The following is a 21,948-nucleotide window of genomic DNA, read 5'->3' on the forward strand; positions in this document are numbered from 1 at the left end:
TCCTCCAGAGTAACACCCCCTCCTCCAGAGTAACACCCCCCCTCCTCCAGAGTAACACCCCCCCTCCTCCAGAGTAACACCCCCCTCCTCCAGAGTAACACCCCCCCTCCTCCAGAGTAACACCCCCCTCCTCCAGAGTAACACCCCCCCTCCTCCAGAGTAACACCCCCTCCCACCCAGAGTAACACCCCCCTCCTCCAGAGTAACACCCCCCTCCTCCAGAGTAACACCCCCTCCTCCAGAGTAACACCCCCCCTCCTCCAGAGTAACACCCCCCCTCCTCCAGAGTAACACCCCCTCCCTCCTCCAGAGTAACACCCCCCTCCTCCAGAGTAACACCCCCCCTCCTCCCCTCCTCCAGAGTAACACCTCCCCTCCTCCAGAGTAACACCCCCTCCTCCAGAGTAACACCCCCCCTCCAGAGTAACACCCCCCTCCTCCCCTCCTCCAGAGTAACACCCCCCCCTCCTCCCCTCCTCCAGAGTAACACCCCCCTCCTCCAGAGTAACACCCCCTCCTCCCCTCCTCCAGAGTAACACCCCCCCTCCTCCAGAGTAACACCCCCCCTCCTCCAGAGTAACACCCCCTCCTCCAGAGTAACACCCCCCTCCTCCAGAGTAACACCCCCCCTCCTCCAGAGTAATACCCCCCCTCCTCCAGAGTAACACCCCCCCTCCTCCAGAGTAACACCCCCCTCCTCCAGAGTAACACCCCCCTCCTCCAGAGTAACACCCACCTCCTCCAGAGTAACACCCCCCTCCTCCCCTCCTCCAGAGTAACACCTCCCTCCTCCAGAGTAATACCCCCCTCCTCCAGAGTAACACCCCCCCTCCTCCAGAGTAACACCCCCCTCCTCCAGAGTAACACCCACCTCCTCCAGAGTAATACCCCCCTCCTCCAGAGTAACACCCCCCTCCTCCAGAGTAACACCCCCCTCCTCCCCTCCTCCAGAGTAACACCCCCCTCCTCCAGAGTAATACCCCCCCTCCTCCAGAGTAACACCCCCCCTCCTCCAGAGTAACACCCCCTCCTCCAGAGTAACACCCCCCTCCTCCAGAGTAATACCCCCCTCCTCCAGAGTAACACCCCCCCTCCTCCAGAGTAACACCCCCCTCCTCCCCTCCTCCAGAGTAACACCCCCCTCCTCCAGAGTAACACCCCCTCCTCCAGAGTAACACCCCCCCCCCCCTCCTCCAGAGTAACACCCCCCCTCCTCCAGAGTAACACCCCCTCCTCCCCTCCTCCAGAGTAACACCCCCCTCCTCCAGAGTAATACCCCCCTCCTCCAGAGTAACACACCCCCTCCTCCAGAGTAACACCCCCCTTCCTCCAGAGTAACACCCCCCCTCCTCCAGAGTAACACCCCCCTCCTCCAGAGTTACACCCCCCTCATCCAGAGTAACACCCCCCTCCTCCAGAGTAGCACCCCCCTCCTTCCAATACAACACAAAAACAACATCAATCTTTATTCATTCAAGTATCCCACACTCTCCTACACTGATCTAATCCAACGCGTAGGGATGAAGACTGTGATGAAGAGTGTGATGAAGACTGTGTCCATCTGCAGTTAAGGAAAACCAGAGCCCTCAACAAGGACCAGGGGTTGGTAAGGTCATGTTGTCATGTATACACAATGACAGTGACACTGAGTCTGGGGACGGTCAAGGTCAACAGTTTTAGGGAGACAAGGATGGAGTTGGTGAGAGAGACAGAGAATACAAGAAAGGTCAAGTTGTACAAGTTTGTTGAGGGATGAACAGGAGCAAACCCCGAAATACCACAGGAATGAAAGGGGGTAAAAACACGCCCCACCTCCAACCCTGGGGAGTAATGAAAGAAGAGGGAGAGAGAGGGCAATAGAAGAGAGAGATAGAGAGAGAGAGAGAGAGAGAAGAGAGAGAGAGAGAGAGAGAGAGAGGGCAATAGAAGAGAGAGAGAGGGAGGACAATAGAAGAGAGAGAGAGAGAGAGAGAGAGAGAGAGAGAGAGAGAGAGAGAGAGAGAGAGAGAGAGAGAGAGAGAGAGAGAGAGAGAGAGAGAGAGAGAGAGAGGGCAATAGAAGAGAGAGAGAGAAAGACAGGGCAATAGAATAGAGAGAAAGAGAGAGTGGAGGGCAATAGAAGAGAGAGGGGGAGGGCAATAGAAGAGTGAAAGTGTGAGAGAGAAAGAGGGAGGGCAATAGAAGAGAGCGAGAGAGAGAGCGAGAGAGAGAGAGCGAGAGAGAGAGAGAGAGAGAGAGAGGGAGAGAAAGAGGGAGGGCAGAAGAGATAGAGAGAGAGAGGGAGAGAGAGAGAGGGCAATAGAAGAGAGAGAGAGGGGCAATAGAAAAGAGAGAGAGTGCAATAGATGAGAGAGAGAGAGAAGGAGGGCAATAGAAGAGAGAGAGAGTGGAGGGCAATAGAAGAGAGAGAGGGCAATAGATGAGAGTGAGGGCAATAGAAGCGATAGAGGGAGGGAGGGAAATAGAGGAGACAGACAGACAGACAGACAGACAGACAGACAGACAGACAGACAGACAGACAGACAGACAGACAGACAGACAGACAGACAGACAGACAGACAGACAGACAGACAGACAGACAGACAGACAGACAGACAGTGAGAGAGAGAGAGAGAGAGAGAGAGAGAGAGAGGAGGGCAATAGAAGAGAGAGAGCGAGGGCAATAGAAGAGAGAGAGAGGGAGGACAATAGAAGAGAGAGAAAGAGGGAGGGCAATAGAAGAGAGAGAGAGAGAGAGAGAGAGCAATAGAAGAGAGAGAGAGGGCAATAGAAGAGAGGGAAAGAGAGAGGGAGGGCAATAGAAGAGAGAGTGTGAGAGAGAAAGATGGAGGGAAATAGAAGAGAGAGAGGGAGATAGAGAGAGAGGGAGAGAAAGAGGGAGGGCAATAGAAGAGATAGAGAGAGAGAGAGGGAGGGCAATAGAAGAGAGGGAGAGAGAGGGCAATAGAAGAGAGAGAGAGAGGGCAATAGAAGAGAGAAAGAGAGAGAGAGACAGAGAGAGAGAGAGAGAGAGAGAGAGAGAGAGAGAGAGGAGGGCGAGAGAGAGAGAGAGAGAGAGACAGAGAGAGAGAGACAGAGAGAGAGAGAGAGAGGGAGAGCAAGAGAAGAGAGGGAGAGAGGGGGCAATAGAAGAGAGAGAGAGAGGGCAATAGAGAGAGAGAAAGAGAGAGAGAGACAGAGAGAGAGAGAGTGACAGAGAGACAGAGAGACAGAGAGAGAGAGAGAGAGAGAGAGAGAGAGAGAGACAGAGAGAGAGAGAGAGAGACAGAGAGAGAGAGAGAGAGAGACAGAGAGAGAGAGAGAGAGAGAGAGAGAGAGACAGAGAGAGAGAGAGAGAGAGAGAGAGAGAGAGAGAGAGAGAGAGAGAGAGAGAGAGAGAGAGAGAGAGAGAGAGAGAGAGAGAGAGAGGGAGAGAGGAGGGCGATAGAATAATGAAAAACAAAGACCTACTTGTCTCAAGTCAGAGAAGGCGAGCAGCAGCGTGTCTCCTTGGAAGCCGGGTACCGGCCCCGCTCTGGCAAACCCTGTGGGAACGACAGAACCAATGAATAAAAGAGAGAAGGGCGGGGGGAGGGGTTGAGAGGGGTGGAGAGAGAGAGAGAGACAGAAAGAGAGAGAGAGAAAAAGAAAAAGAAAGGAATGAAAGAACGGCAGGAATTCGCCATGCACCGTGAGATTGGCAGACGGATGACAGGAGGAGGGGAGGGAGGGGAGGTAGCGAGGAGGGGAAGAGGATGAGGGTCCCCGGTTAGGGAGTCATGTCTAGGTCTTCCTGGGCCCTATTCACAAAGCCTTTCAGAGTTGGGACTGCTGTTCTAAGGTCAGTTTTGGCCTTTTAGCTCATAAAGAATCAGATTACATGGACAGCGTGGAACTGATCCTCGATCAAACACTCCTGGATTTTGGAGTTTTTGTTGTTTTGTTGCAGTGGAGGTTACATTTTTGATATTTTGAACTTGGTTGATGAGATGGGAGGAAAGTGGGGATTCAATCTTGGTGTCATCTTCTTCTACGGTCACTTATATGGGTGACTAGAGGGGTTTAGTTTAAGAAAGAGAGGTGAGAGTTTAGTTGTCGGTTACTGTTGGTTTTTCTTAGGCCGGTCGGGTCGAATTTGGGTTGAACTTGAACTTGGTTAATCCGGAACAGGCGTGAGAGCCAGAGAGGAGGAGCGAGGCTAAAGGCGAGGGCGATAGGGGTGAGAGTTTGCTCGTTCAGTTTTTTTGGGGGGAGGGACAAGGGGGGGGGGGGGACAGGGTCGTTTTGAGTTTAGATGTGCTTCTTGGCTCTAGGTAAGACGCGGTAAACAGGGTGTGTGTGTGTGTTGGGGTCAGGCCTGGGTAGAGGATGAGACAGGCGTATTAATGGTTGATGGGATGGTGTATAGATCCCAGAGTGGTCAAGGTAAAAGAGATTAGCTACAGCCTCATCACTGTTTTGTGTGCCAGTGTCAAATGTTCTCTACCCCACCACAATACTCAGATCCTCTCCCCAGACACACACACACACACCATCTCCGTTCCTGACCCAACATGGCTCTCTCAAAGCCCTCCCAAAGGCTCAAACTCCTCGCTCCCCTGTCTGGAATCCTCTAACCCAAGCAACAAGTCCCTTAAATGACCTTTAACCTGTATCTTCTCTCTTGCACACCCCTTCTTCCTCTCTCAACCCCTTGTGCCACGCGGAGGCAGTCTGACTCTGTACCTCAAATAACCTTTCTGCCAAATCCTCTTTCACCCACCTGTCTCACCTTTCCGTAACCCGGTAACACACATCACGCCTTTCACAATGCATCATGTCAAGTTTATCCCAGACCTCACTGTACCCTTAATGCTCTCTCACCCCCTGAACTGGGCTCTAACTGTGAGAGCCCTGACCATGTGTCAGCAACCCCTCTCTCTCTCCCTCTCTCTCTCCCTCTCTCCCTCCCTCTCTTTCTCCCTCGCTCTCTCCCTCTCTCCCTCCCTCCAGCTCTCTCTGTTGCCTTGAAAAGGCAGAGTGAGAAGAATAGGAGGAGGAGAGGGGAGGCTGGGAGAGAGAGAGAGAGAGGACATTCAGCCCATGAGGTAAAACTATGTTTTATAGTGCCACCTGTGGGTGAAACTGAAAACTACAGGACAGAGGCCTCTTCAAATTGAGCTTTAAGAATTATGGGAAAATACTTCATAGTCTCAATCTGGAGAAGATGTGGTTGGAAAGAGGGAGGGAGGGAGGGAGGGAGGGAGGGAGGGAGGGAGGGAGGGAGGGAGGGAGGGAGGGATGGGAATGAGTGAGGGAGGGAGGAAGGGATGGGAAGGAGGGAAGGAGAGAGGGAGGGAGTCTCGGTGGGCATGAGAGGGGGTCTCTGTGGGCATGAGAGTGGATCTCTGTGGGCATGAGAGTGGATCTCTGTGGGCATGAGAGTGGATCTCTGTGGGCATGAGAGTGGATCTGTGGGCATGAGAGTGGATCTCTTGGGCATGAGAGTGGATCTCTGTGGGCATGAGAGTGGATCTCTGTGGGCATGGAGTGGATCTCTATGGGCATGAGAGTGGATCTCTGTGGGCATGAGAGTGGATCTCTATGGGCATGAGAGTGGATCTCGTGGGCATGAGAGTGGATCTCGGTGGGCATGAGAGTGGATCTCTGTGGGCATGAGAGTGGATCTCTATGGGCATGAGAGTGGATCTCTGTGGGCATGAGAGTGGATCTCTGTGGGCATGAGAGTGGATCTCTGTGGGCATGAGAGTGGATCTCTGTGGGCATGAGAGTGGATCTCTGTGGGCATACTCACTCTCACACTCCTTGACGTCTGCGTTGAACTGCTGCAGGGCCCCCATAGACACCTGTCTGAAGTCTGTCTCTAGTAGCAGCTGGAGTTGAGAGGTAGAGAGATGCTTACAGGCTGTCTGGGCTACTTTACCCTGCAGAGAGAGAGAGTTAATATGCAGGACTAGAGAGGTAGAGAAGGTCTTACAGGCTGTAGAAAGAGGTGGTCAGCTGTATTTGTATTTATTATGGATCCCCATTAGTTCCTGCCAAGGCAGCAGCTACTCTTCCTGGGGTTTATTACAGATCATCATTAGTTCCTGCCAAGGCAGCAGCTACTCTTCCTGGGGTTTATTGTGGATCCCCATTTAGTTCCTGCCAAGGCAGCAGCTACTCTTCCTGGGGTTTATTATGGATCCCCATTAGTTCCTGCCAAGGCAGCAGCTACTCTTCCTGGGGTTTATTATGGATCCCCATTAGTTCCTGCCAAGGCAGCAGCTACTCTTCCTGGGGTTTATTATGGATCCCCATTAGTTCCTGCCAAGGCAGCAGCTACTCTTCCTGGGGTTTATTATGGATCCCCATTAGTTCCTGCCAAGGCAGCAGCTACTCTTCCTGGGGTTAATTATGGATCCCCATTAGTTCCTGCCAAGGCAGCAGCTACTCTTCCTGGGGTTTATTATGGATCCCCATTTAGTTCCTGCCAAGGCAGCAGCTACTCTTCCTGGGGTTTATTATGGATCCCCATTAGTTCCTGCCAAGGCAGCAGCTACTCTTCCTGGGGTTTATTATGGATCCCCATTAGTTCCTGCCAAGGCAGCAGCTACTCTTCCTGGGGTTTATTATGGATCATCATTAGTTCCTGCCAAGGCAGCAGCTACTCTTCCTGGGGTTTATTATGGATCCCCATTAGTTCCTGTCAAGGCAGCAGCTACGCTTCCTGGGGTTTATTAAGGATCCCCATTAGTTCCTGCCAAGGCAGCAGCTACTCTTCCTGGGGTTTATTATGGATCCCCATTTAGTTCCTGCCAAGGCAGCAGCTACTCTTCCTGGGGTTTATTATGGATCCCCAATTGTTCCTGCCAAGGCAGCAGCTACTCTTCCTGGGGTTTATTATGGATCCCCATTAGTTCCTGCCAAGGCAGCAGCTACTCTTCCTGGGGTTAATTATGGATCCCCATTAGTTCCTGCCAAGGCAGCAGCTACTCTTCCTGGGGTTTATTATGGATCCCCATTTAGTTCCTGCCAAGGCAGCAGCTACTCTTCCTGGGGTTTATTATGGATCCCCATTAGTTCCTGCCAAGGCAGCAGCTACTCTTCCTGGGGTTTATTATGGATACCCATTAGTTCCTGCCAAGGCAGCAGCTACTCTTCCTGGGGTTTATTATGGATCATCATTAGTTCCTGCCAAGGCAGCAGCTACTCTTCCTGGGGTTTATTATGGATCCCCATTAGTTCCTGTCAAGGCAGCAGCTACTCTTCCTGGGGTTTATTAAGGATCCCCATTAGTTCCTGCCAAGGCAGCAGCTACTCTTCCTGGGGTTTATTATGGATCCCCATTTAGTTCCTGCCAAGGCAGCAGCTACTCTTCCTGGGGTTTATTATGGATCCCCAATTGTTCCTGCCAAGGCAGCAGCTACTCTTCCTGGGGTTTATTATGGATCCCCATTAGTTCCTGCCAAGGCAGCAGCTACTCTTCCTGGGGTCCAGCAACATTACATATTTACATTTTAGTCATTTAGCAGACGCTCTTATCCAGAGCGACTTACAGTAGTGAATGCATACATTTCATAATTTTTCCCCCCGTACTGGTCCCCCGTGGGAATCGAACCCACAACCCTGGCGTTGCACACACCATGCTGGCGTTGCAAACACCATGCTCTACCAACTGAGCCACATTAAGGCAGTTATATATATATATAAAAAAACATTTACATTAAGTGTGTTACCTCAGACCACTACTCTACTACCACATATCTACAATACAACATCCATATTTACTTGTTTGTAGTGTGTCTCTCTTCACAGTCCCCGCTGTTCCATAAAGTATTTTTGTTATCTGTTATTTAAATCTGATTCTACTGCTTGCATCAGTTACCTGATGTGGAATAGAGTTCCATGTAGTCATGGCTCTATGTAGTACTGTGCTCCTCCCATAGTCTGTTCTGGACTTGGGGACTGTGAAGAGACCTCTGGTGGCATGTCTTGTGGGGTATGAGTGAATGTCTGAGCTATGTACTAGATGTTAAAAACAGAAAGCTTGGTGCATTCAGCATGTCAACACTTCTTACAAAAACAAGTAGTGATAAAGTCAATCTCTCCTCCACTTTTAGCCATTAGAGATGTACATGCAAATTATTAATGTCATCTCTCTGTGTACATTTAATGGCCAGCCGTGCTGCCCTGTTCTGAGCCAACTGGAATTGTATTTTCTTTGTGGCACCTGACTACACGACTGAACAATATATTTGGTATTCAGTATTTTATTAGGATCCCCATTAGCTGTTGCAAAAGCAGCAGCTACTCTTCCTGGGGTCCACACAAAACATGAAACATGATACAGAATGACATAATACATAACATCAATAGACAAGAACAGCTCAAGGACAGAACTACATACATTTTTAAAAAGGCACACGTAGCCTACATATCAATATATACACACAAACTATCTAGGTCAAATAGTCCATGTGTGACAAAACGAGAGCCTGTAAGACCTGCCTTGTTGATAGTGCTGTTAACATAGAGCAGCGCTTTATTATGGACAGACTTCTCCCCATCTTAGCTACTGTTGTATCAGTATGTTTTGACCACGACAGTTTACAATCCAAAGTTACCCCAAGCAGTTTAGTCATCTCAACTGGCTCAATTTTCACATTATTTATTACAAGATTTAGTTGAGGTTTAGGGTTTAGTGAATGATTTATCCCAAATACAATGCTTTTAGTTTTAGAAATATTTAGGACTAACTTATTCCTTGCCAGCAATTCTGAAACTATCTGCAGCTGTTTGTTAAGTGTTGCAGTCATTTCAGTCGTTGTAGTAGCTGACATGTAAAGTGTTGTGTCATCCGCATATATAGACACACTGGCTTTACTCAAAGCCAATGGCATGTCATTAGTAAAGATTGAAAAAAGCAAGGGGCCTAGACAGCTTCCCTGGGCAATTCCTGAATGTTAGACAGGTAACTCTTTATCCACAATATAGTAGGGGGTGAAAGCCAAAACACATACCCTACCATTCAAAGTTTGGGGTCACTTAAAAATGTCCTTGTTTTTGAAAGAAATTCAAAAAAAATGTGTCCATTAAAATAACATCAAATTGATCAGAAATACAGTGTAGACATTGTTAATGTTGTAAATGACTATTGTAGCTGGAAACGGCTGATTTTAATGGAATATCTACATAGGCGTACAGAGGCCCATTATCAGCAACCATCACTCCTGTGTTCCAATGGCACGTTGCGTTAGCTAATCCAAATTTATCATTTTAAAAGGCTAATTGATCATTAGAAAACCCTTTTGCAATTATGTTAGCACAGCTGAAAACTGTTGTTCTAATTAAAGAAACAATAATACTAGCCTTCTTTAGACTAGTTGAGTATCTGGAGCATCAGCATTTGTGGGTTCCATTACAGGCTCAAAATGTCCAGAAACAAAGAACTTTCTTCTGAAACTCGTCAGTCTATTCTTGTTCTGAGAAATGAAGGCTATTCCATGTGAGAAATTGCAAAGAAACTGAAGATCTCGTTCAACGCTGTGTACTACTCCCTTCACAGAACAGCGCAAGCTGGCTCTAACAAGAATAGAAAAAGGAGTGGGAGGCCCCGGTGCACAACTGAGCAAGAGGACAAGTATTTTAAGAGTGTCTAGTTTGAGAAACAGACGCCTCACAAGTCCTCAACTGGCATGTTCATTAAATAGTACCAGCAAAATACCAGTCTCAACTTCAACAGTGAAGAGGCGACTTAGGGATGCTGGCCATCTAGGCAGAGTTCCTCTGAACAGCGTCTGTGTTCTTTTGCCCATCTTAATCTTTTCTTTTCATTAGCCAGCCCGAGAAATGGCTTTTTCTTCGCAACTCTGCCTAAATTTTCTAATCTTGCCAATTTAAAAATATTTAAAGTAGTTGGCAATTATTTTTTTTTGTTGTTGTTGATGAATGAGCCATCTGATTCAATGAATGAATGTAGCAGAGAGGGGCTTACAGGCTGAGAGAGAGACGTACAGTACGATACATAGGTATTCCTCTAACGCTTCCAATGTCAATTGCTTCATTGTGTTCAGATGGAATCCCTGGTGAAGTCAGGGTTAAAACTCCGGCTGGTTGGGAAAGGCCCACCGCTTCCAACGGCCCACCCATTCAAACACTTCACCCCTTCAAAAACGGCCCACCCATTAAAACGGTTCACCCCTTCAAAACGGCCCACCCATTCAAACGGTTCACCCCTTCAAAAACGTCCCACCCATTCCAACTGTTCACCCCTTCGTCTTTCCCCTTCTTTTTTCTCTCCTTCCTCCCTCGTCTCCCAGAACAAAGTCTGCTATCACACCCCAATCAGGGCCACTTCAGGTACAGTTAAGATGATGAAGAGGAAGAGAGAGAACTGCATGAACATACACTAACCGCTAGAATAGCAGGTGTGTGTGTGTGTGTGTGTGTGTGTGTGTGTGTGTGTGTGTGTGTGTGTGTGTGTGTGTGTGTGTGTGTGTGTGTGTCATCCGATGACTGGTCTTAGCCTTCAAACCACCATCCGCCTTCCGAGGAAGAAAGGAAGAAAGGAAAGAGGGGGGAGTAGAGGGAGTGTGTTTTCTAGGGGCCTAGTCAGAGCAGCGGTGGGTTAACCACACTATTAACGATGATTAGAGGGAGCAACACACACACAGCGCTGTGGTGATTAAACAATAAACAGCGGTAGTTTCCATCGTGACTCAGAATATATAATCGCCTTCATTCATCAATGGGACTGGGTATAAATACTTTTTGTTATGGTTAAGAATGGAAAAGACACACACACACACATACACACACACACACACACACACACACACACACACACACACACACACACACACACACACACACACACATCTGCTATAATCTCACAATAACCTAAACACACACCAGCATAACCTAAAACACACACCAACATAATCTAAATCAAAGTTAATTTTCCTTGTCAAAACAATTTAAAAAAAATTAAAGATTAATAATAATAATAATAATAATAATAATTAAAAATAATAATAATTAAAAAATCAAACGTTTACAGACTACATCCTGATGATCTAAAGATCCATTCGGATAATATATAACGATAATAATAATGATAATAATATAGTCAAGGTGAATTGTAATGGTCACAAAACGCTTGGAGTCAAAAAGGGAAAAGTCGACAACGTAGGTTCTCTAAACGATGAAGACACGGTGAGATCCAAAAGTATTGGGGACAAACTGTGTTGTTTTGGCTTTGCACTCCATCACTTTGGATTTGAAATGATACAATGACTATGAAGTTACGTTTTTTTGGGGGGGGTCGAGTAGTAGCACCCCTTCAAATTAGTGGATTTGGCTATTTCAGCCATACTCGTTGCTGACAGGTGAATAAAATCGAGCATACCGCAATGCAATCTCCATAGGAAAACATTGGCAGTAGAAAAGCCTTACTGAAGAGCTCAGTGATTTTCAATGTGGACCATCATATTATGCCACCTTTCCAACTAGTCAATTCCTAAAGATTCTGCCCTGCTAGAGCTGCCCTCGGTCAACTGTAAGTGCTGTTATTGTGAAGTGGAAACGTCTAATAGCAACAACGGCTCAGCCGCGAAGTGGTAGACCAGAAAAGCTCACACAACTGGGCAGGCGAGTGTGGAAGCACGTAGCACGTAAAAATTGTCTGTCTTCGGTTGCAATACTCACTACTGAGTTCCGAACTGCCTCTGGAAGCAACATCAGCACGAAAACTGTTTTACGGGAGCTTCATGAAATGGGTTTCCATGGCCGAGCAGCAGCACACAAGCCTAAGATCACCATGTTCAATGCCAAGTGTCGGATGGAGTGGGGTAAAGCTAAGTACCATTGGACTCTGGAGCAGTGGAAACGTGTTCTCTGGAGTGATGAATCGCGCAACACCATCTGGCAGTCTGACGGACTAATCTGGGTTTGGCGGATGCCAGGAGAACGCTACCTGCCCCAATGCATAGTTCCATCTGTAACGTTTGGTGGAGGAGGAATAATGGTCATTGCGGGGGACGAGACTAGTCCACTGCGGGGGTCGAGACTAGTCCACTGCGGGGGCCGAGACTAGTCCACTGCGGGGGCCGAGACTAGTCCACTGCGGGGGCCGAGACTAGTCCACTCAGAGCCCGAGACTAGTCCACTGCGGGGGCCGAGACTAGTCCACTGCGGGGGCCAAGACTAGTCACTGCGGGGGTCGAGACTAGTCCACTGCGGTGGCCGAGACTAGTCCACTGCGGGGGTCGAGACTAGTCCACTGCGGGGGTCGAGACTAGTCCACTGCGGGGGTCGAGACTAGTCCACTGCGGGGGTCGAGACTAGTCCACTGCGGGGGTCGAGACTAGTCCATTGCACAAACCAGAAGGGATGGTGTATCGCTGCAGAATGCTGTGGTAGCCATGCTGGTTAAGTTTGCCTTGGATTCTAAATAAATCACACTGTCACCAGAAAAGCACCCCCACACATTCACACCTCCTCCTCCATGCTTCACGGTGGGAACCACACATGCAGAGATCATCCGTTCACCTACTCTGCGTCTCACAAAGACACAGCGGTTGGACCCAAAAACCTTACATTTGGACTCACCAGACCAAAGGACAGATTTCCCTCGGTCTAATGTCGATTGCTCGTGTTTCTTGGCCCAAGCAAGTATCTTATTATTATTAGTGTCCTTTAGTAGTGGTGTCTTTGCAGCAATTTGACCAAGAAGGCCTACAATCTGACAATGCTCTGAGGTTACGAACTCCCAGAGCGCACTCTGGCACTCCAGATTAAATGTACGAACACACCGTTAGTATAAACCAGCCTTTAGTCTAGAAACCTTTGGCTGTTTAGTATATGGCCTCACATGCGAATCCTTAAAGAGATGGGTGGGGCTAAAGCTTAATCTTACAACTAGACGTTCCGCTAGCGGAACACCTGCTCCAATATCCAATGATAGGCGTGGCGCGAATTACAAATTCCTCAAAAATACAAAAACTTCAATTTTTCAAACATATGACTATTTCACAGCATTTTAAAGACAAGACTCTCCTTTATCTAACCACACTGTCCGATTTCAAAAAGGCTTTACAGCGAAAGCAAAACATTAGATTATGTCAGCAGAGTACCAAGCCAGAAATAATCAGACACCCATTTTTCAAGCTAGCATATAATGTCACAAAAACCCAGAAGACAGCTAAATGCAGCACTAACCTTTGATGATCTTCATCAGATGACACACCTAGGACATTATGTTATACAATACATGCATGTTTTGTTCAATCAAGTTCATATTTATATCAAAAAACAGCTTTTTACATTAGCATGTGACGTTCAGAACTAGCATACCCCCCGCAAACTTCCGTGGAATTTGCTAACAATTTACTAAATTACTCACGATAAACGTTCACAAAAAGCACAACAATTATTTTAAGAATTATAGATACAGAACTCCTCTATGCACTCGATATGTCCGATTTTAAAATAGCTTTTTGGTGAAAGCACATTTTGCAATATTCTAAGTACATAGCCCAGCCATCACGGGCTAGCTATTTAGACACCCGGCAAGTTTAGCCTTCACCAAAATCAGATTTACTATTATAAAAGTTTGATTACCTTTTGTTGTCTTCATCAGAATGCACTCCCAGGACTGCTACTTCAATAACAAATGTTGGTTTGGTTCAAAATAATCCATCGTTATATCCGAATAGCGGCGTTTTGTTCGTGCGTCCCAGACACTATCCGAAATGGTAAATCAGGGTCACGCGCATGGCGCAGTTCGTGACAAAAAAAATCTAAATATTCCATTACCGTACTTCGAAGCATGTCAACCGCTGTTTAAAATCAATTTTTATGCAATTTATCTCGTAAAAAAGCGATAATATTCCGACCGGGAATCTCCTTTTCGGCAAACAGAGGAAAAATCACAAAGACGGGGGCGGCCAGGGCACGCGCCTAAGCCCACAGTCCCTTGATCGGCCACTTGACAAAGGCGATAATGTGTTTCAGCCTGGGGCTGGGATGACGACATTCAGGTTTTTCCCGGGCTCTGAGCGCCCATGGAAGACGTAGGAAGTGTCACGTTAGAGCAGAGATCCTTTGTAAAAGATAGAGATGGCAAAGAAGTTCAAGAAATGGTCAGACAGGCCACTTCCTGTAAAGGAATCTCTCAGGTTTTGACCTGCCATTTGAGTTCTGTTATACTCACAGACACCATTCAAACAGTTTTAGAAACTTTGGAGTGTTTTCTATCCAAAGCCAATAATTATATGCATATTATCGTTACTGGGCAGGAGTAGTAACCAGATTAAATCGGGTACGTTTTTTATCCAGCCGTGAAAATACTGCCCCCTAGCCATAACAGGTTAAGAGGGTGTGAACGATGCTGAATGGGTGGAGAAAAAGAAGAGTTCTCCAGTAGGTACCAAAACATTCTAGGGCCATTTTCTCAAAAGTGAGGTTACAAGTTTATCAACTTTCAAAGCAGAATTACTTTCCCATTGTTCCTCAACTGTGGTGTTTGATATACCATTTTCTAGCTCTGAGTCTCTACTTTTATCCAATGTAAGAAAAATACAATTTCAAATTTTGTTACATAAGACTGAATCGAGCTGGTCGGTCACAAATACCCCTCAGATTGGCCAGATATCCTTCCATATAATTATGTTGCTCAATCCACCCCCCCCCCCCCCCCACACACACACACACACACACACACACACACACACACACACACACACAGAACGTACTCAAAAATAACCCTGGGGTCAATCACCATGGGGAGAGACTGAGTGTGAAATGGGCCTAATTCTATTTACATATCCTGAACACACATAGGTGGAAGTGTGTTAGGGTGAGCGGAAGGGGGACTGGGCATCTGGACTACGCACACACACGGAAGTGTGTGTCTGATTCTGGTTAACAGTACTGGGTTTGTTTTAAGGTTCAAGACAGATGAATGACTGGTAACTATTAGACTGGGGAGGGGTGAGGGGGAGCTATGATAAGACACTTTCATTAACAAGATGGAAGGAGTGAGGGAGGGATGGAGACAGGGAGAGAGAAGGAGTGAGGGAGGGATGGAGACAGGGAGCGAGAAGGAGTGAGGGAGGGATGGAGACAGGGAGAGAGAAGGAGTGAGGGATGGATGGAGATAGGGAGAGAGAAGGAGTGAGGGATGGATGGAGATAAGGAGAGAGAAGGAGTGAGGGATGGAGATAGGGAGAGAGAAGGAGTGAGGGATGGAGACAGGGGAGAGAGAAGGGGTGAGGGATGGAGACAGGGAGAGAGAAGGAGTGATGGAGGGATGTAGACAGGGATAGAGAAGGAGTGAGGGAGGGAGGGAGATAGGGAGAGAGAAGGAGTGAGAGGGGGTGGAGACAGGGAGAGAGAAGGAGTGAGGGATGGATGGATGGAGGTAGGGAGAGAGAAGGAGTGAGGGAGGGATGGAGACAGGGAGAGAGAAGGAGTGAGGGAGGGATGGAGACAGGGAGAGAGAAGGAGTGAGGGAGGGATGAAGACAGGGAGAGAGAAGGAGTGAGGGAGGGATGAAGACAGGGAGAGAGAAGGAGTGAGGGATGAAGACAGGGAGAGAGAAGGAGTGAGGGATGGAGACAGGGAGAGAGAAGGAGTGAGGGATGGAGACAGGGAGAGAGAAGGAGTGAGGTTGCATAACCGTGTCATTAAGACTTTAGCAGGTTTCAGATGTGTAAAAACGACATTGTTTTGAGCTAGTATACTTAGAGGTGACCCAGTTAGGTCTGTGCTGTTGCTAGGATACGTAGAGGTGACCCAGTAAGGTCTGTGCTGTTGCTAGGATACTTAGAGGTGACCCAGTAAGGTCTGTGCTGTTGCTAGGATACTTAGAGGTGACCCAGTAAGGTCTGTGCTGTTGCTAGGATACTTAGAACAAACCAAAGTCCTCTAGAAGAGGTGGTGACACGGAAACCCTGTGACCTGAGCAAGCATGTTTATGCAATATAACCCTCAAGGCCAAAACTGGTTGCCATAACATCAAATAACACCCACAACATGGAAAATAACTTTAACAAAGCAGAATAGGGATGATTTTAGGAAGTGACACACACACACATTACAAAAGTACACAAACCCACACATACCAGTGACTATTACAGAGCAGCTCACTGACTAACCGGACATACTGTAAGTGAAATTCAACGAGCCACACACTCTTTGCATGTGTTCTCAAACTTACTAACAACATTCAGATGTTGGGGAGAACGGGGTCTAGAAGGACTCGGAGAACGGAGTCGAGAACGGGGAACAGGGTCGAGAGGGAATCGGAGAAACGGGGTCGAGAGGGAATCGGAGAAACGGGGTCGAGAGGGAATCGGAGAACGCGGTCGAGAGGGAATCGGAGAACGCGGTCAGAGGGAATCGGAGAACGGGGTCAGAGGGAATCGGAGAACGGGGTCGAGAGGGAATCGGAGAACGGGGTCGAGAGGGAATCGGAGAACGGGGTCGAGAGGGAATCGGAGAACGGGGTCGAGAGGGAATCGGAGAACGGGGTCGAGAGGGAATCGGAGAACGGGGTCAGCGGGAATCGGAGAACGGGGTCAGAGGGAATCGGAGAACGGGGTCAGAGGGAATCGGAGAACGGGGTTTATTGATACAAAAACAGACTTTTATTTATTCTTTATTTCTGTGTCTTGGTAAATAACGTCAGTGTTTCTAGGATCAGCTTCATGAGAAAGTTTACCACATGCCAGAAGTTGTGTGTGTGGCCAAATACTCTCGTAACTGACACTGCCAAAATGCATTAAAAAAAAAGTCAGAATGTCAAAGGACACGGATGCACAGATGGGCCTAGGGAACCAGTCCCAAGGTTTCTGATGCAAAAGGAACCTAATTTACTGTCAATCAGCAATCCGTCAAAGCCACACCAGGGAGTCAGTCCATACCGAAACAGTCAAACGTTTCTACCAAACCAGGCGATCGTGCTGCATAAGTCTCATGCTCTGTGGTCATGGTTACGGGGTTAAGGTCTACTGTACTTACCGGCTGTCTAGCGTGTTCTATGAAGCTACCCTATGGGAGAGAGAGCAACCATTAATCTGGGAGTAACGGGAGAGGACCGCTGCGCTCCCAAGTGGAGCAGCGGTCCATGGCACTGCAGCTCAGTGCTAGAGGCGTCACTACAGACCCTGGTTTGATCCCAAGGCTGTATCAGAACCGGCCACAATCGGGAGTCCCATAGGGCGTCTCACAATTGGACCAGCGTCGTCCGGGTTAGGGGAGGGTTTGGCAGGGGGAGGCCATCATTGTAAGTAAGAATTTGATATTAACTTACTTGCCTAGTTACAGCTGAAGTCGGAAGTTTACATACACCTTAGCCAAATACATTTAAACTCAGTTTTTCACAATTCCTGACATTTAATTCTAGTAAAAATTCCCTGTTTTAGGTCAGTTAGGATAATCACTTTAATTTAAGACAGTGAAATGTCAGAATAATAGTAGAGTGAATTATTTATTTAAGTGTTTATTTCTTTCATCACATTCCCAGTGGGTCAGAAGTTTACATACACTCAATTGGTATTTGGTAGCATTGCCTTTAAATTGTTTAACTTGGGTCAAATGTTTCGGGTTGCCTTCCACAAGCTTTACACAATAAGTTGGGTGAATTTTGGCCCATTCCTCCTGACAGAGCTGGTGTAACTGAGTCAGGTTTGTAGGCCTCCTTGCTCGTACACGCTTTTTTCAGTTCTGCCCACAAATTTTCTATAGGATTGAGGTCAGGGCTTTGTGATAGCCACTCCAATACCTTGACTTTGTTGTCCTTATGTCATTTTGCCACAACTTTGGAAGTATGCTTGGGGTCATTGTCCATTTGGAAGACCCATTTGTGACCAAGGTATAACTTCCTGACTGATGTCTTCAGATGTTGCTTCAATATATCCACATAATTTTCCTTCCTCATGAAGCCATCTATTTTGTGAAATGCACCAGTCCCTCCTGCAGCAAAGCACCCCCAAAACATGATGCTGCCACCCCCGTGCTTCACGGTTGGGATGGTGTTCTTTGGCTTGCAAGGCTCCCCCTTTTCCTCCAAACATAACGATGGTCATTATGGCCAAGCAGTTCTCCAAAAAGTACGATCTTTGTCCGCATGTGCAGTTGCAATCCGTAGTCTGGCTTTTTTATGGCGGTTTTGGATCAGTGGCTTCGTCCTTGTTGAGTGGCCTTTCAGGTTATGTCGATATAGGACTCGTTTTACTGTGGATATAGATACTTTTGTACCTGTTTCCCCCAGCATCTTCACAAGTTCCTTTGCTGTTGTTCTGGGATTGATTTACACTTTTCGCACCAAAGTACGTTCATCTCTAGGAGACAGAACGTGTCTCCTTCCTGAGCGGTATGATGGCTGCATGGTCCCATGGTGTTTATACTTGCGTACTATTGTTTGTACAGATGAACGTGGTACCTTCAAGCGTTTGGAAATCGCTGCCAAGGATGAACCAGACTTGTGGAGGTCTACTATTTTTTTTCTGAGGTCTTGGCTGATTTCTTTTGATTTTCCTATGATGTCAAGCAAAGAGACACTGAGTTTGAAGGTAGGCCATGAAATACATCCACAGGTACACCTCCAATGACTCAAATGATGTCAATTAGACTATCAAAAGCTTCTAAAGCCATGACATAATTTTCTGAAATTTTCCAAGCTGTTTAAAGGCACAGTCATGTCCTATTGACGACAGCTTACCCAAAAGTATCTGTCACGCCCTGACCTTAGATTTCCTTTTTATGTCTCTATTTTGGTTTGGTCAGGGCATGAGTTGGGGTGGGCATTCTATGTTCTATTTTCTATGTTTTGTATTTCTTTGTTTTGGATTGGTATGGCTCTCAATCAGGGACAGCTGTACTTCGTTGTCGCTGATTGGGAGCCATACATAGGTAGCCCTGTAAGCTGATTAGGAGCCATACATAGGTTGCCCTGTAAGCTTCACGGTCGTTTTGTATTGTTTATTGGTTTTGCTGGCGACATTCAATAAAGAGAAAAATGTACGCTCACCACGCTTCACCAGTATCGCATGGTCTACAGTGTCAAAAGCTTCAGATAAATCTTTGAACAAGGCGGCACAGTACTTTCTATTATCTAGGGCATTAGTAATATCATTTACAACACGTACAGTGGCCGTAGAGGTACTGTGTTTAGGTCTGAAGCCAGATTGATTACTTGAAAGAGTATTGCTAATAGTTAAAAAAGATTGAAGTTGCCTATTCACCAGTGACTCTAGAATTTTAGCCAAACGGGAGAGCTTAGAGACGGACCGATAATTATCCAATTCACTACTATCACCTCCCTTGAGGTAAAACAAAAGCTGTTTTCCAAGCTTTAGGAATCTTTCCTACGACAAATGTTTGATAAAAGGCATGTGTCACTACACAAGCAATAATTGGTGCCGCACACTTGAGTAAATATGGATCCAGATTGTCAGCGCCTAATGATTTCTTAGAATCTATAGCAGATAGCGCAGATAAGACCTCATCTTTTGTGGCTTTTTGAAACTTAAAAACCGGCTTACTGTTTTCCACATCAGCTGAAGGCCGAGGGACTGAAACAATAGACCGGTCAGTATCATGTTGGCAATTTTTTTTCTTTCAAAAAGAAAACCAGCAGAAATAAAATGCTCATTAAAAACATCACAAATTTCAGTTCGTGTAACGATCGTCTGAAAGAGGGGACCAAGCTGCAGCGTGGTTAGTGCTCATCATGAAATGTATTTACTGAGAACGCTTTAGACAAAATAACAAAACGACCAACAGTTCCGTCAGGTGCAAAACACTAATTAGAAATAACTACCCACAAAAACCCGAAGGAAAACAGGTTGCCTAATTATGACTCCCAATCAGCGACAACGATGTACAGTCCCTGATTGAGAGCCATACCAGGCCAAAACAAAGAAATACAAAAACATAGAAAAAAAGGACATAGAATGCCCAAAACCCCAAAACACACAGAAAAACACCCCCTGCCACGCCCTGACCAAACTACAATAACAAATAACCCCTTTTACTGGTCAGGACGTGACAGTTCGGTCACTGATGATCCCAGATTCCGATGTAATTTGCTTCGGCAGGGAAGTCAAGGAGTTTCCTCGTTTTACATACATATACACATAAATGCATACACATACCTATATAGATATACATACTTTTTTTAGAATATACCTTTATTATTCCCCGAAAACCCTACCACCCTTCCCTCAATTGGAGTAAACTAATAAACACTTCGGCTTCTACCTTCAGTTTATACATCTTATACACATTTTACAGATACAATCTATTTTACAATAGTTATATTTTTTTGTTTTTAGTCCTTCCTCTATTCTGATGTCCATCCAGTTTGATTTCTATTTGTAACTGTGCCATTTCACAAAAGTTCTGAACCTATATACATTTTACAGACCCCGTATGTTTTTCATTGGTTATCTTGTTATTAGTCCCACCCTTCAGCTCCATTCATTCCCTCCCATCTATCTCTCAACATCATCCATTTTGGATTTCTATTTGCCAAAAATGAACATTTTGCTAAAATAATTATTATATTATTGATTACATTTTTACATTTTAGTCATTTAGCAGACGCTCTTACCCAGGTTACCTCAACAAATTGACAACTAGAATGCCAAAGGTCTGCAAGGCTGTAATTGCTGCAAATGGAGGATTCTTTGATGAAAGCGAAGTTTGAAGGACACAATTATTATTTCAATTAAAAATAATTATTTATAACCTTGCCAACGTCTTGACCCTGTTTCCTATTAATTTTACAACTCATTTCATGTATGTTTTCATGGAAAACAAGGACATTTCTAAGTGACCCCAAACTTTTGAACGGTAGTGTAGGTGAGAGTCTCACCTTTCCTATTAGTGTGTAGACCAAACCGTTCGGATACTACAGACGTTTTCGTGAGAAGACTGATTTTTCGGGATGTCTCATGGTCTGTCCCCTTTCACTGTATATGCAGAATAAGGGCGCCATTGGATTGACATACAGTGTATCTCTAGTTTAAACTGATGGACATCTTTTAGATTTCTGTGGGGGCGCAGATATCGATTCCAGTGGATTAAGGGGGTCAAGGGTTATAGAGGTGAAACTTAATTTGGAAGGCGTCCCATTACATTCAGGGAACGCTTTCTGAACCGCTTGCAGTCTGGTCGACACCGTGGTTTCACTGATTGGACTGTGGTCAGAAGTGGGATGTGGTCCGGTAGACACTGTGGCTTCACCGATTGGACTGTGGTCAGAAGTGGGATGTGGTCCCATCGACACCGTGGCTTCACCGATTGGACTGTGGTCAGAAGTGGGATGTGGTGCCATCGACACCGTGGCTTCACTGATTGGACTGTGGTCAGAAGTGGGATGTGGTCCCATCGACACCGTGGCTTCACTGATTGGACTGTGGTCAGAAGTGGGATGTGGTCCCATCGACACCGTGGCTTCACTGATTGGACTGTGGTCAGAAGTGGGAGAGTGAGCTGGCTGATGTGCGTTAGGGTCGTTTGAGCCGTCTATGTGCCTGGAACACAATATGGGGGCAAGTTCATAAACATACAAGCTGCTGCGTCACGTGATCTCTTTCTTCGTAACAGTTGTCGACAGGTCAGGTTTGCATCAGTGTGTGTGTGTGTGTGTGTGTGTGTGTGTGTGTGTTTGAGGACTGGAGAGGGTCACGATGGCCAGGGGTGAAGATATGGACCACTAGAAGAGTGTGTGTTTCAAAGATCTTGTCATAATCGCCAGCGCGGGACACACAATGCCAGTGATGTTACTGTTATTTCCTGATCAATGGGTCTCTTTGCCCCGCTCTTCCTGCCCAGATTAGAAAGGTGAGGGGGGTAAGAGGAGAGGCAGGATCAGGATAAAATATTAGTATCAAAGAGTAAAAAAGGTGATGAGGAGAGGGGCAGGAAGAGAGAACAGGAAAGAGGAGGTAAGGCTTGAGGGATTTAAGGAGGACGATG

At 46.7% G+C, this 21,948-nt stretch overlaps 1 pseudogene; it reads right to left on the reverse strand.

Moving 5' to 3' along the window:
- The window catches only part of LOC106608451 (exocyst complex component 6B-like), a 100,377-nt pseudogene that overhangs the window by 46,482 nt on the left and 31,947 nt on the right, over positions 1-21,948 (reverse strand).

This window comes from Salmo salar, chromosome ssa07 (assembly GCF_905237065.1).
Source record: "Salmo salar chromosome ssa07, Ssal_v3.1, whole genome shotgun sequence".
Classification (NCBI taxonomy): Eukaryota; Metazoa; Chordata; class Actinopteri; order Salmoniformes; family Salmonidae; genus Salmo; species Salmo salar.